Source organism: Anabrus simplex, chromosome 8, assembly GCF_040414725.1.
Source record: "Anabrus simplex isolate iqAnaSimp1 chromosome 8, ASM4041472v1, whole genome shotgun sequence".
Taxonomy (NCBI): domain Eukaryota; kingdom Metazoa; phylum Arthropoda; class Insecta; order Orthoptera; family Tettigoniidae; genus Anabrus; species Anabrus simplex.
Genome location: NC_090272.1, coordinates 49523720 through 49538895, shown reverse-complemented (window position 1 = coordinate 49538895; position 15176 = coordinate 49523720). Strand labels below are relative to the sequence as shown.

Here is a 15176-nt window from a genome sequence, read left to right as displayed (position 1 = left end):
CCTACTAATAAGTTTGACTCATAAACTAATTACTAATATTATTAGCTAATAAATGTATGAAACATGTCCCAGGGCACCCGCTTATAAATATGTAAGTAAAAGTAAACTGGTGTCCCCATCCCGAGGTGGTGCAGCTCTTTCCAAGCACATCCCCAATGGAGGTGAGCTGTATGTACCATTTCAAGCACATACCAGCCCTCCTGCCAGTTTTTTAAACTTCTGGCAGAACCGGGAATCGAACCCGGGCCTCCGAGGACGGCAGCTAATAACACTAGTCGTTACCCTACGGAGGTGGACACTTATAAATGAAATAACTTATTATCACAGAGGTGTAAGTGGCACGGTAATCCTCTTCCAAGGGAATATTGAACTCTCCTATTCAATAACTTACGCTCAGAATCAGTTTTACAATAGAACATAAAATCGACAGATTAATGCTTCCCGAGCATTACCATCACGTTTACAAATGAGACACTAAATGCAACATTTAAAGAAAAACAATAGCAACTACTACAGCGATACTTAACTCATCATGTAACGCAACCTCACAAGAAATGGAAGCATTTTGAGCTATGCTTCCTAGAACACTAAAAATACACTTACCAAGTGAATGTAGGACTAAAGAAATTCAGCTCATCAAGCAAATTCCAACGAACATTGGATACAATCAATAAATGATAGATAAAATATTTAGGAATATCAGAAAGAAACAATGCAATAAATTGAACACCAAAAGAAGATATACAGTATCAGTCATTGGAAAAGCATCATATCAAACAGCCAGAGTCTTCATGAAGCAAAGTACACTCATCAGCATCTCATCGCGTAACAACCTAGGAGATATTCTACCACACTCTGTCAATACAACAAGTAAATTCAATCAGACTGGTGTACAATACATCGCCTGTAAAAATGTGAATTTATTTTTACACTGGACAAACTGAAATACGATTTGACATCAGGTTTCAAGAACACATAGTGGCAATTCGTCTACATTAGCATGAAAAATCAGCATTTGCTGCACATCTACATGGCACAGGTATGGGATTCAATACCGCATAACTTTGTTCTTTTCAATGAAATTCTATTTTCCTGTATAGTCTTCAAAACGATGTTCAGAAAATAAAAAATTGAACACCGAACTGTGGACGGAACGTTCTTGAAATTTACATTGCAAATCAGTATTCCATTATCCAGATGTACCCGCAGATTTGACAGCCTTCCTCCTTCTCCTCCTGTGACGATGAGGTCATAACCTCGGGGTTTTTCGTTTCAGAAGATAATTGCCACATATTGTGAAGGTTCAAGTATGTCGGCGATATTAAACTTCTTCAGCATACATCACCTCTGTTTTGTGTTGTAAATGTAAATGCGAAAGTGCTTGCAGTTTAATATATTCTCAATTACAGATACCGAGCGCGGCTGTCCTATACATCCCTCTCTATTTAAATAGCGAATCAGATGAATACGAAGGGAAACCACCAACTCTTGCATGAGAAGTGCAAGAAAATGTAGTAGTGATATTAGTCTTCATGCAGAGAAATAATATTTAATATGTCGGGCAATGAATTTATTTTCGCATAGTTAGCAACTCACACTATGAAATGTTTTACTTTAAATATATTTCTTCTATTAAGAAACTACCAGTACAGAAGGTCGTTCGGGATATCTAGGGGCAATGTTTGAAGGGTAATTAGTTTATGAAAGGCCATGTCTCCACAAACGGTCATGCTCAGTTGGAAAGCCAGCATTTCTAGCCATCGCCTGACAACGTAATTTCCATTGCAGCGGACTTTTTCGCAGAGATATCGTGTCTATCTTATCCCATTCCTCCTGACAGATTTTCCACAGGTAATTGAAAGTGCGTGCACGTTTATTTCCTAAAGCCATTTTTAGGAGTAAAATGCACAGAAGTCCATATTTCACATCAGGGAATGTCAGAAAATGGAATTCCATTTTGCGCCTCCATTCTCTATAAGAACAGACGATTCGAGCGAAAGGTGTGCCTAGGTGATTAATCTTGATGTACCCATATCTGATTTTTCGCGCTCCCATACAGTGCTGGGATATTTGTGTTGTAAATGTGTGTTGAAATCTCTTGATGTTAGTATGTAGAGTTCACCTTCACATTATTAGTGACACGAAGAATGGTTAACTTGTCGCTGTAAGAGTATCCAGCAATGATCATGAAAACGCTTAGAAAACTTTCCTGGCATTATTTATACAATGCTTGATTTTATAAACATCTCTAGGGCGGTAGGAAATTGACCGGGATTTGTTACAGTTACTAAGGTACACATATGCTTCGTCTAATGTTACCACGTTTTTCCATCTGCCCTCATACAGCTTTCTTGCGTTAGTGCGATGTTCCCAATTGTGACGAGTCGACCGCTTGTGAACTCGGCGCTTATGCCGCTTTTCTAATTGCATATCCTTCTGAACATGGTATTAACTGTTAAAACAGCCATCCCAAGTTACGTACGATAGTCCTTTGCGGGGCAGGGTTGACACCTGAGGCAAGGGCCTTCCCTTTTCCCATTACTTTTGGTGTACGGCTGGCGGCTGGTGGTTGATTTGCCAGTATCCCACCCCCCACCCCCGCCCAGAATTAAGCCCTGTTAGCCTTTGCCTTTTTTATTCAATACAGCACTGATACAGTTCTTTGATATAAAGAAATCACACTTCTTGTACATTCTTTGGATTACAGGATAGCTATATTTAGCATCGGGAAGGGCTGTTATGAAGCCCTCCCAGTAAGGGCCAAACGACTTCGGCATCGTTGCATCTACACACACGTTCTCAGTACTAACGTCAATCATCGCTCCCCGTTTTGACGTGCTCAAGTTGATAACAGCGCCGTCAGCGGCATTCAAACTCGTCGCCGGAGATTCCGAACGACATTCTGTAGTACCCGTCGTCGACAATCATTTAGGATGTGCGTTACATGTTTGTCTGCCCCTCATATTGTTGCTGCAGATTCTGAAACACATTCGTGGACATGTCTCTGTCAGTACCGGACGAGTTGGCTGCGGTTAGAGGTGCGCAGCTGTGGGCTTGCATGCGGAAGATTGTGGGTTCGGACCCCACTATCGGCAGCCCTGAAGATGGTTATCCGTGGTTTCCCATTTTCATACAAGGCAAATGCTGGGGCTGTACCTTAATTAAGGCCACGGTCGCTTCCTTCCCATTCCTATGCCTTTCTTATCTCATCGCCGCTAATCGCCACCATAATACTTGTATGTGTCGGTGTGATGTGAAGCAGATTATTAAAAATTCTACCTGTCAGCAGTTTATTGTGACGTACTCTTCTCCTTGCTCTCTGTTGCCCTTTGCATCTTCATATCAATTTGCATTATTCCTGATCTTGATTTGAACTCTTCCTTTCAGTATTAGGCAAAAAATGTTTAAATTATGAATATCTCTGTTATCATAGCCTCTAAGGTGAAACCGTAATAATCGGAAATTGTAATTTCTGTAACATTTGTTATGTAGTATTTATCGACGTTACCACTAATAAAATCGATATTTAAGAATTACATTTTAGGCCTTAATCTATCACTTCACCCATCGTAGATACAATTTTGTATAGGCTTGACTGCAGTTCCTTATTCTACGACTGTTTATACCGATTTTAGTTAAATTCTGTTCTGCTATTTTCATGCGGCTTGTTATTGATATGGACTAAACAACAGAAGTCTAAATACATTAATATCTCTGTTATCATAGCCCGAACGGTAAAACGGTATCAGACATAAAAGACCGAAAATTCTTTTAGCTATTACTTTTGTTTATCGATAGGACTCTTAATAACCTAGGTATTGAAGAATTAAATTTTAGGCCTTTGCCTTAACTACTATTTCAACCAACGTGAATAAAAGTATTTAGGGCCTATAGCGTAGATTGTAGTGCCTTATTCCCCTACTCTACAAACTGATTGTCATTACGTGCTGTTCAACCATTTTATCGTGATGCACGTACATACATACAGACAGACACACCGGGCGAGATGGCCGTGCGGTTAGGGGCGCGCAGCTGCCAGCTTGTATCCGGGAGATAGTGGATTCGAATCCCACTGTCGGCAGCCCTGAATATGGTTTTCCGTGTTTTCCAGTTTTTACATCAGGCAGATGTTGGGTCTGTACCTTAATTAATGCCACGGCCGCTTCCTTCCAACTCCTAGGCTTTTCCTACCCCATCGTCGCCGTAAGACCTATCTGTGTCGGTTCGACGTAAAGCCACTAGCAAAAAAAAAAAAAAAAAGACAGACAGAGATTACGGAAAATTAAAATTTGCAATTCCTTGTTGCTGTGGACACGACCATGCAGAAATACCTTTCTTCATTAATTCAGAGCAATATACATACAAAACTGTGAACGGCAAATCACTTTTTCAAGGGGAGACGTATGTCCAAAACTGCATGCTCTGGGTGCTGTGGGGCGTCGAAATGCGACAACCCTTCGGATCTGGCAAGTAGTGTGTCTTCCACAGTTTGTCAAGAAACCTCCACCTACCCAGCAAGAGTATTATCGTGCATAAATTACAAAAGGGGGGAATTCGAATTGTCAACCTCTTGCTTGATTACGGAGCCTTCATCGGTGCTAGAGTTTCGAACACATGGTCAAAGAAGTGCGATTGTGAGCTCAGTACAGTGCGAGCGTCAGTCAAGTTGCCCCGTGCCATGTTGGTCGAGTGGATGACCCAATAGCCACCTGACCGTATATCTCACCCAGTGATGTCATGGTCTCAGTCCTAATATTATAGGAAACGTTCTGACAACTAGCGCTGGGAGGGCTGTCTGGCTGGACAGGAGGGAGTAGGGATGTGGTTGTCATTGAAATGACGGCGGCCCCACTGTGGTTGCCATGGAGACGATACTGCTGACATCTTGGAGTGACCAGACTTTCACTTCTTAGCAACGGCACTACAGAAGCCTCTTCCTCATGCGCTGGCGGTCAGAACGTCCCTTTTATTATTAGGACTATAGTCTGCGATAAGCTTCCGTATAGCGAAATTGCTTCTTATAAAGCGGTAATTGATCGGTTTAGTGTGTTTTATGGCTTCTGAATAAAGTTTTGAACAGCGTATTTTTTCGTGCTGTACATTTTCAAATGCAATTAGTACCGAATTTTGTTATGAGGCTGAATTGCAAAGAGTGAACCGGAATATCATCACACGTTACAAGGCGTGTCTACAGGCTGAGGCAGAACATTTTTAATATTCACTTTCATGGGAAAGGTTTTATAATTTTTCTGTTTTTCAATCTGATTATCCATTCATCGACGTTGAAGGGTTTCCTACGGGCGTACGAGAAATGTGTGACGGAGAGCGCACTCTCGTATACCGACACGTGACATACAGGAAGGGTGGCAACCGCTGCGGGAATCGCTCTGTGTTTCAGTCACTGCGTGGATTTTTGCGATAAAGTCCTCCTCTGACAATAAGGAGTCTCATACCCTTGATAGTACCCCAAACAATAACATATTTGACCATGAGCGTCATTCTCTGCACCGACGATCAAGTACGAGGTCGAGCTATTCCTTTGCAAATGTGTATGAAACACCTATATATCCTATATATCGTCGTGAATGACACAGTAAATGAGAATCATCACATAAGAAGTGTCTACAGAAATGTATATGCATGTCTTCTTCCCCTAAAACTTAAAGAATCCATTCTTCCACATAGTATGAAAACAACACTTAATTAGTCACTTAATCCAATAATATATTACAGTGATGTTGTACTAACCGTTGCAACTGCAGAACAAACAATGCAACTTCAGAAAGCAATGAATTCGTGTCTAATATTTACATTTTCTTTGAACTTTAGGACAAATATCTCCCCTTTTTAGAAGAAGCTATTCTGACTGAAAATCGTTAAACTAAGGAACCTAGTGTGTAGAGATGAGAAGAATGCAAGAATGAGGGATATGGCCTGCAAGAACGAACTTTCTGTTCTGCCCAGACAGATCGTCTCTTATCTGCTCTTATCTGCTACACGAAAACATTGACTCACACTTTGCAGTTTGCTGGATTACATCAGACAAGAGCGAAGAGCTGCCAGTAGAAGATAATATAAAGTCACCTGGGTAGTACCGGATTTGCTATGGTAACCATTGCGTCACTGGCTCTGCTGGTGAAAACCCCTTCGCCCCGTTCCTCACCGGGGATGTGCATTCTTTTGATCTCCCAACAATACATACTGCGACAGTAATATTTTGACTGCTGAACGAATCCACACCTGAATACATTTCCTCTAATTTTACCTTTCTGTCCTCCATCTATCGAAGGTATACAGCTGTTCCTTCTAGGTACCCGGGGGAAGGCTACATAAGTCTCTTCCTATCAGTATGTGCAATAGTACTTCAATAGCCTAATTTCTTGTCGATATTTCCTCTTAAATTCGTGAACAGCTTGTATGAATGTTAGAGTGAATAAAAGCAAATATGATGTAGAGCTATTGTTAGGTAATGTACATAGAGAATATTAATTATTAACAAAATAACTACTATAATATAGTTTTATTCCATTAATTTAGGTAGTTTCTAGTTAATGTATACAGTCTTATTCACATTCAAATTATGTAACTGTGTACTCTATGTTGTGGTTAAGTGTCACTTCGCCACAAAAAGGCGTAAAATAAATAAATAAATAAATAAATAAATAAATAAATAAATAAATAAATAAATAAATAAATAAATAAATTAAACGAACCTCTTTTGTAATTTACCGTATGTTGTCGTGCTGTGGTTGAGTCGGTGCAGATTTCTGTCCTTTACTTTACTGTAGTAATAGCGTGTGGTCACTAGAGCGGCCTGGTGTAGATCATTCGAATTCAAGCCCAGAGGTAACCTGCGTGTCTGTCAAGATCGTCCATAGGATAAAATGTAATTCGCAAGACGGCACAAACCACTCAGTACTCCAATTAAGGTTAAAACCGCCGGCTTGGAATCGAGCATGGGTCCCCTTGGGCCAAAGGCCATCGTGATAAACAATTAACCACGGAGCCGCTTCAAAAGTCTTTATCTTAATCTCCCGGGGAACATTAGATGTGTACAATAGACTGAAAAATATAATGTAAACCGTTGTTCCACTAGAGCAGGGTTTCCCAAATAATTTGTCTCTGAGGCACCGTGAGCATATCGCATGCAGCCATAATACTCCATTCAGTAAATAAACATAAAAACCGGAATTTTATAATGGTACCACTTATTATTTTATTCGTATAATTTAGGACTAATATTTACTTTCTTTCAAAGTTTAAATTAACTTCATTTACCTAAAGATATTGTATATATGCACAGAAATTATAAAACATTGTGACACTTGGCTAATAATTACAACTGCCTGGATCTGAAAACTTACTTGAAAAATGCACACGTTGCGGTTGTTGGAACAATGGAAAGGAAGGTGCTGTTTTACAAATACCAATCGTAGTCACTCGAACTGAAGATCAGCCTCTACATTAGCTCCGTTTTTGTACTTCGTTTTCATATTTGTAAGAGCAGGAAAGGTACACGCACACAGGTATGTTGTTATGAAACTCATTAAGCGGAGTATTTCCTTTCTGGAAATTGTAGGTTATAGCGATCGGAGACAACGAATATTGATACATTCAACACTTCCTGTAGCTAAACATGCCACTCCATCTCGTTCTCCACCCATATAACTTTTTTTCTTTCTGCCAAGATACTTCGGCTGGTTGATCTTGCTCTAGGGAGGGCAGTTCACGTTCAGTTTCGAAGAAGGGATTCCTGATCCACGAGATTTTCTCAATTAGAGGCGGAAAATATGGTGTGAGTGTGGGTACTATCAATTCCAACTGTCTCACAATTACATCACTTATCTCGCCTTTGAGTATTTCTTCTTTTTCCACTGATAACTTGTACCATCTATCGCCCATGTTCAGAGTTACATATCCTATGTGTAAGTTATACAAAATTGAAGGGATACTTGCTAAATTTAGTAAACTGTCTATGAATTGTGTGTGTACATTTAAATATCGCACAATATTGATGCGGACCCCTTGGAATACGTCGTGGACCACAGTTTTGGAATGACTGCCCTCGAGAAAACATCGTAAGTTAAGGGTAGAGATATGGAGTAAGAGTTTTATCCTTTAGATAACAGAGTAGTGATGTCTATGGTTAGATTAAAACAAATCTCCGTGTCTCATTTGTGCAGTGGACATCTTTCTTTCTTTCTTTCTTTCTTTCTTTCTTTCTTTCTTTCTTTCTTTCTTTCTTTCCCCTTTCTTTATCTGTTTACCCTCCAGAGTTGGTTTTTCCCTCGGACTCAGCAAGGGATCTCACCTCTACCACCCCAAGATCAGTGTCCTGGAACGTGAAACTCTGGGTCTGGGAGATACAAATAGGAAGGAGGACCAGCACCCCGCCCAGACGGCCTCACCTGCTATGCGGAACAGGGGCCTTGTGGAGGATGGGAAGATTGGAAGGGACAGGCAAGCAAGAGAGAAGGAAGTGGCCATGGCCGTAAGTTAGGTAACATTCCAGCAGTTGACTGGAGTAAATCGGGAAACCACGGAAAAACACTTCGAGGATGGCTGAGGTGGGAATCAAACCCCTTCTACTCAGTTAACCTCCCTAGGCTGAGTAGACCCCGTTCCAGTCCTTATACCACTTTTCAAATTTCATGGCAGAGCCGGGAATCGAAGTCGGGCCTCCGGGGTTGGCAATTAGTCACACTAACCACTACACCACAGAGGCGGACACAGTGGACATGACGAGGAAATTTAAATATTGTCCAGTACATCCAAGGGAATTTACTGCTTCATGAATAACAAATGGTTCAGAACATGGCACAAAACTACAAGAGACTGCACTCTGCGACGTCAGTTTTCATTAGTCCGTCTCGCTTAACCTGAATAACAGTGCAAAATGTCACGGTAAAGTTGGTGTGAGTGTATTAGAATATTGTTCAGTTACCAAGCACATGGAATTAATGTTATTTTCCCCTACGAGTTCGACGCTGTTTTTTCTACTTATTTGTGCAGGAAACACTATTCAAAAATAAACTCGAAGTATTTTCACCCTCCGCAAGCACTACGAGATATGAGACTGTGAAATGTAGTTTATTCCATTCTAAAAAGAACCGGCTGTACCGATACTTACTTGCTAAACTTTTGATGCCAATACTACTATATTTCGTTATGTATACGATTTTACGATTATTAGACAAGCCTATCGTATTAAAATTAGTGTTTTTAAACCACATTTATTGTGTCTTAATAAGGAGCATTCTCTTTTTAACGCTGTGCTGTGGGTTGCCTAGCAGCCTAAAGTAGGGTTTTATGCTGCTATGGCTTTGGGCTAGTCAAACAATACAATTTAAAATGTAGAGAATGGTTAGTCCTCTATAAGGGGACTATTTCAATTTAGGTTCCTTCTACAGGAATTCGTTTTATGAGGAGACAATCGAGTACTCTGCATAACTTCGATTTGCGGAAAACATCTTTTACATCTGGACCTGAAATATCCTTCGAGATATTGGAATTCTAGAAATATAACTTCGAGTGGAAAGTAAGGGCTTCCACTATCCGTAACCTCGGCACTTGATGGAGTAGAGTGGTTAGCTCTACGCCCGGCCGCCTTTGCCCCCAGGAATTAACCTGCTACTCATTTTGGTGTAGGCTGAGTGAACCTCAGGGCCATATGTATCTCCACAATTGCAAATCTTCTTTCTTAAATTGTTTGACTTCCTGACTGGAAACCGAACCCGCCTCATTCCGCTTTTACCGCCTTGGCCAGGCAACCCCTACCGAATACATAATATGTAACATATATAAGATTCCGTCAGGAAACGACAATTCCTTCGAGATATCCAAAATTCGATAAATCGAAAATTCGAGCTATATAAGTTGAACTGGCAATACTAAATACAGATCCCATTTGAGGGACGAAGAACTGTTGGAGAAGCTGAAAATAGCTTTTATCTTCAACTCGTATCACACGTCTGTGAGATGGGAGCTCTTTCCGAGGGATTCTACTGAATTTACAGTTACACAAAAAATACCCCTGCGGATGGCATCTGGAGAATACGTCCAATGCCCTACCATCTGCGGCCGTCATAAGAGATGACTAAAAAGGGATTAGGGACTAAATTTGAAGGGTGAGTTGGCGATCACGATTTCCGTAGCTGAGCCTGGCGTTGCTTCCACTTACTTGTGCCAGGTTCTTCGATTTAACCTTTCCCATCTGACTTCCCTTGGTCAACTGTCGTTCCTTTCGGACCCTGGAGGTATTAGGTTTGCGAGGCCAAGTGTGTCTTTCATTTCCACGCTCTTCGTGACCATTCCATTTCTTTTGTCGATACCTTCATTTCTCGAAGGATTGTACTTCTTCTGCTTCTTACTCTGATTAATGTTGATAGAGGATATTTGTCCACGTTTGCACCCTCTTAAAACGAAAAAGAAACCAATTTTTCCTTTGCGGAAATCACATGATCATACATATGTCTCTCGGTCATGACCATCCACCAATAGCTGCTGATTTTAGATGGCAACCAGCCATAAGACATAGCCTGTACGGTTACTAGGTAACATTGTCTGACCATCCATCCATACCTTACATCACTACCTGCAGGCGTTCTGTATGGTACTAATGTTCAGTGAGCACGTTTCTGAACCCTAGCGAAATGTTATATCATCGGTTCGCACAACATTACGCCTTGAAATCATGTAGCAAAGCCCTTTTTCCTTGTAGCTATGTTAATTGTTCGTGCCTCATGACCGGCTGTAACGAACAGGGGAATCAATTCATAAAATGAACTAACAGTGCAGTAATTAATGTCTTAAATACCGAACCGGGCGGTATATGTACTCGTCGTACTACCAGAGTGTTAATAGCAGTGCAGCGCAGCTGACGTGCGTAGGCGTTCGCCTAGCAATCGATGGAGTGTGTTAGAGGCGGTTCGATTCCTTCATTGTTCAAATATTTTTGCATCGGTATGATGTTTTAATACGTAAAGACAGGCCCACGTTTGCCACATTCAAACAGTAGAACGCCACTGTTATTCATCTTGTGCCCTGCGCATACTTCGCTGGTTAGAGCCTGAATGTACTGTAATCTCTGCTGTCATTCGGCATGTTTTCCACAGAGGAATACGTTGACATGCTCCTCATTTATGGGGAAGCAAGACAAAACGCGCGCGAGGCACTGCGTCTGTACCAGAAACGGTATCTCGACGGGCGACACCCGGGTGCTACGACATTCCGCCTTGTTGAAAGACGCCTGAGGACAACAGGCGTGATTTCCAACCGACCACCATTCCGCGATAGGCCCGTTACATCACGTGAAACACAAGAGGCCGTTCTGGAAGCAGCTCGTAATAATCCACACATCAGTACAAGGGCGAATGCACGATAGGTGAACACAAGCCAGCCTGTGTTTCGCCGGCGTGTCAAGTTCATACGACATAGAAGGCACACGCATGTCTTCCAGTGTTTAATACGAGTATAACATGACAGCGTCCTATCATGGTGAGGCGGTAAATACCAAGATATCCAGTTGTATTGTCTGAGCATACCGGCAGGGCAGATGTTTTCAGGACGGAATGAATATTGTGGGTTGCATATAACTACATTGGAATAGGTGGCTGAATCAGGCCGTATTGAAATAATTCTTCCAATCCTGGACAGGTGTGTGGCCTTGATGTTCATTTCGCTTGCACCAGAACCCTCTGTGAGTTTGAGAGGTAAAACACATCGACGGTATCCCCTGACCAACATAAAAGACAACTAAAAGGGTAATCCCTGGGGAAATAATCGTGTCAACGTGACCTGGCGACCACGGGGATCCTAAATGAGTCTTTAATTGCTTCGAATAATCCACCTTCATATTGCTAATCCGCCCACTTTTGGCCATCTCCTTAGGAACTCAATGGTGTTAGGTTCATGAGATCTAGGGAGTCATTCATGATTCCATCCTTCGTGGTCCATAACTGTCCTTCGCCGCGCCTTCGTTCTTTCTATATCCTTTCATTTTCTTATATTAAGAAGTAATACGAGATGATTATCTTTCTTTCTTAACCTATTTACCCTCCAGTGGGGGTTTTTCCCTCGGACTCAGCGAGGGATCCCATCTCTACCGCCTCAAGGGCAGTGCCATGGACCGTGAGACATTGGATCGGGGGATACAACTGAGAAGAATAACCAGTACTTCGCCCAGGCCGCCTCACCTGCTATTCTGAACAGGGGCCTTGTGGGGGATTGGGGATGGGAAGATTGGAACGGATAGACAAGGAAGAGGGAAGGAAGCGGCCGTGGCCTTAAGTTAGGTACCATCCTGGAATTTGCCTGCAGGAGAAGTGGGAGACCACGGAAAACCACTTCCAGGATGGTTGAGGTGGGAATCGATCCCACCTCTACTCATTTGACCTCCCGAGGCTGAGTGGACCTCGTTCCAGCCCTCGTGCCACTTTCAAAATTTCATGGCAGAGCCGGGAAACGATCGTGGACCTCCGGGGGTGACAGGTAATCACACTAACCACTACACCACAGAGGCGGACGGATGATTATCTACCACCATAAAAAGTAGACTAGATGTCTCCATTGTCCTAGATGTAACTGGATAAACTGAATGAACTTCGTATTCTTGTCACAGTTCTATGCACGAAATGGACCCTCTCTGCTTGCTATGAATTACAGTATATATTTCTCTAGCTTCAGGACCATATGTTTGTAATTTTCTTTCATGTATACAACGTTATGATCTCGAATGCGTGTTGAAATCACTTTCTCTTCTCTACTAAAGACTGGTTTATATCACACCCGTGTTTGTGAATGTCTGAAATAGCAAGAACGGATCCAAATCAGACCTGCAGGTGTTCAAAGCTTTGACAGAGTCAGGTGTGATAGAGTGGAAACTTCGATACAGAGCAGATAGCGTGATATCTAACTTCTCTTAACGTTACCTCCGCGAGAATCTTCTCTTTTTTATTTCAAATTTATTCTCAGCGTTCTGTGCAGCTGAGTATATTACACCTTACTTTTCTTTAACACCAGTGGCTTAAATAAATGACAGGTAGCAACAACATTCTTATCTCTAAAGTTCCCATTACGACCTCTATATATCGATTGGGTAGGCTATGTGGACTCAAATAACTGTATTTTTTTCTATTTGCGTTACGTCGCACCGACACAGATAGGTCTTATGGCGACGATGGGATATGAAAGGCCTAGGAAGTAAAAGGAAGCGGCCGTGGCCTTAATTAAGGTACAGCCCCGGCATTTTCCTGGTGTGAAAATGGGAAACCACGGAAAGCCATTTTCAGGGCTGCCGACAGTGGGGGCTCGAACCCACTATCTCCCGATTAATGGATACTGGCCGCACTTAAATGACTGCAGCTATCGATCTCGGTTTGTAATCTTCTATGCAGGAGATAGTGGGTTCGGATCTCACTGAATATGAAAATTCTGGGGTTGCCGGGCTGAGTGGCTCAGATGGTTGAGGCGCTGGCCTTCTGACCCCAACTTGGGAGGTTCGATCTTGGCTCAGTCTGGTGGTATTTGAAGGGGCTCAAATATGTCAGCCTCGTGTTGAAAGATGTACTGGCATGAAAAATATCATGCGAAACAAAATTTCGGCACATCGGTGTCTCCGAAAACCGTGAAAGTAGTTAATGGGACTGAAAACCCTTATTATTATTATTATTATTATTATTATTATTATTATTATTATTATTATTATTATTATTATTAAAATCCTGGAAATGAAACTTACGAGTAATTAAGTCTTTAATTCGGAATTTAAAGGAGATGGAAAATTTTATTTTTTCGATATTCACCTAACAAACAAATTTACCGGGCGATTTGGCCGTGCGGTTAGGGGCGCGAAGCTGTGAACTCGCATCCGGGAAGTAGTGGGTTCAAACCCCACTGTAGGCAGCCCTGAAGATGGTTTTCCTTGGTTTCCCATTTTCACACCAGCAAATGCTGGGGCTGTACTTTAATCAAGGCCATGGCCGCTTCCTTCTCATTCCTAGGCCTTTCCTGTCCCATCGTCGCCAGAAGACCTATCTTTGTCGGTGCGACGTAAAGCGAGTAGCAAAAAAATTACAATTTCCTGGTTGAATTGGTGTGTTGTTTATTTAAAACTTAGTTCCAGAAATAGGGTTTGAATTTCACTTACATAAAATAGTTAAAATTGCTCTAATTGGTCTATTCTTTTCTCTCAAACTCCTCCTCATTTCCAAATCCGAGTGACAAGACTTTCGTTCCCACTATTTTTAGAAATTGCTCCATTATTTACGTTGGGAACATTGCTTTAAAATAGACTGTCCAGAGTTACCCGCTTAATTTGTTATTAGTGCTTCATTCTAACGGTATGCAAGTCCAACTCTGGCATTTTTAAACAATTTCATTAGTGATTTTCAAGCAACTGCCTGGAAGCACTGAACCAAAATCACAAGAAAGGATTTCTCACATACTGAATTAGATGGATTTACGTAATACTCGTTCATTTTAAAGTTTGATTTGCTGTAATTTAAGTACAATCCTATCGTCGCTGACGAAACAGTTCCGGCGACCTGACAATGCTCTTTGTTTCTCATTGTGTTCATTTTCTTATGCTTATTTGTCAAGGAAAATGAATCCTGCCAAACCGTACTGAAGGAATGTATTTTTGGGTGACGTATTTATGCACTGCTATAGTGCAATATATTTAAGGTTCATTTCCCCTTACACACTTGCAGAAGAAAATGAACACAACGAAAATGGTTCTAATGGACTCCATATCCGTATGTGGATGGGAGGCGTGACCTGTCTTAAAGAAAATAATGGACAGGATGAGCATTGTCATATACGCGGTATTCATTCTTCAGCAACAATATAATTGTCATTTTCAAATGCGAATGATCACTTCATTCCGATCCAATAAAATTACAAAAGACTCCAAAAACAGAACTTTTTTCTTAATTGATAGCTCAGGAGATTTCAGAGGCACAGGGACATGCTTTCTCCTTCGACTTCCTTCACTAAAATCGCCACTTCTCGGCTCCCTTTCACCGGGCGAGTTGGCCGTGTAGTTAGGGTCGCCCAGGTATGAGATTGCATCCGGGAGGTAGTGGGTTCGAACGCCACTGTCGGCAGCCCTAAAGATGGTTTTCCGTGGTTTCCTATTCCACCCTACCCGCGTCAAAGTAGGCATTTGGATAAAGCCC

The 15176-nt window shown here is 41.7% G+C and overlaps 1 protein-coding gene across 1 annotated transcript in view; it reads left to right on the top strand.

Moving 5' to 3' along the window:
- The window catches only part of LOC136878748 (zinc finger CCCH domain-containing protein 13), a 468202-nt gene that overhangs the window by 77469 nt on the left and 375557 nt on the right, over nt 1–15176 (top strand). The gene's annotated exons all lie outside the window — the stretch shown is intronic.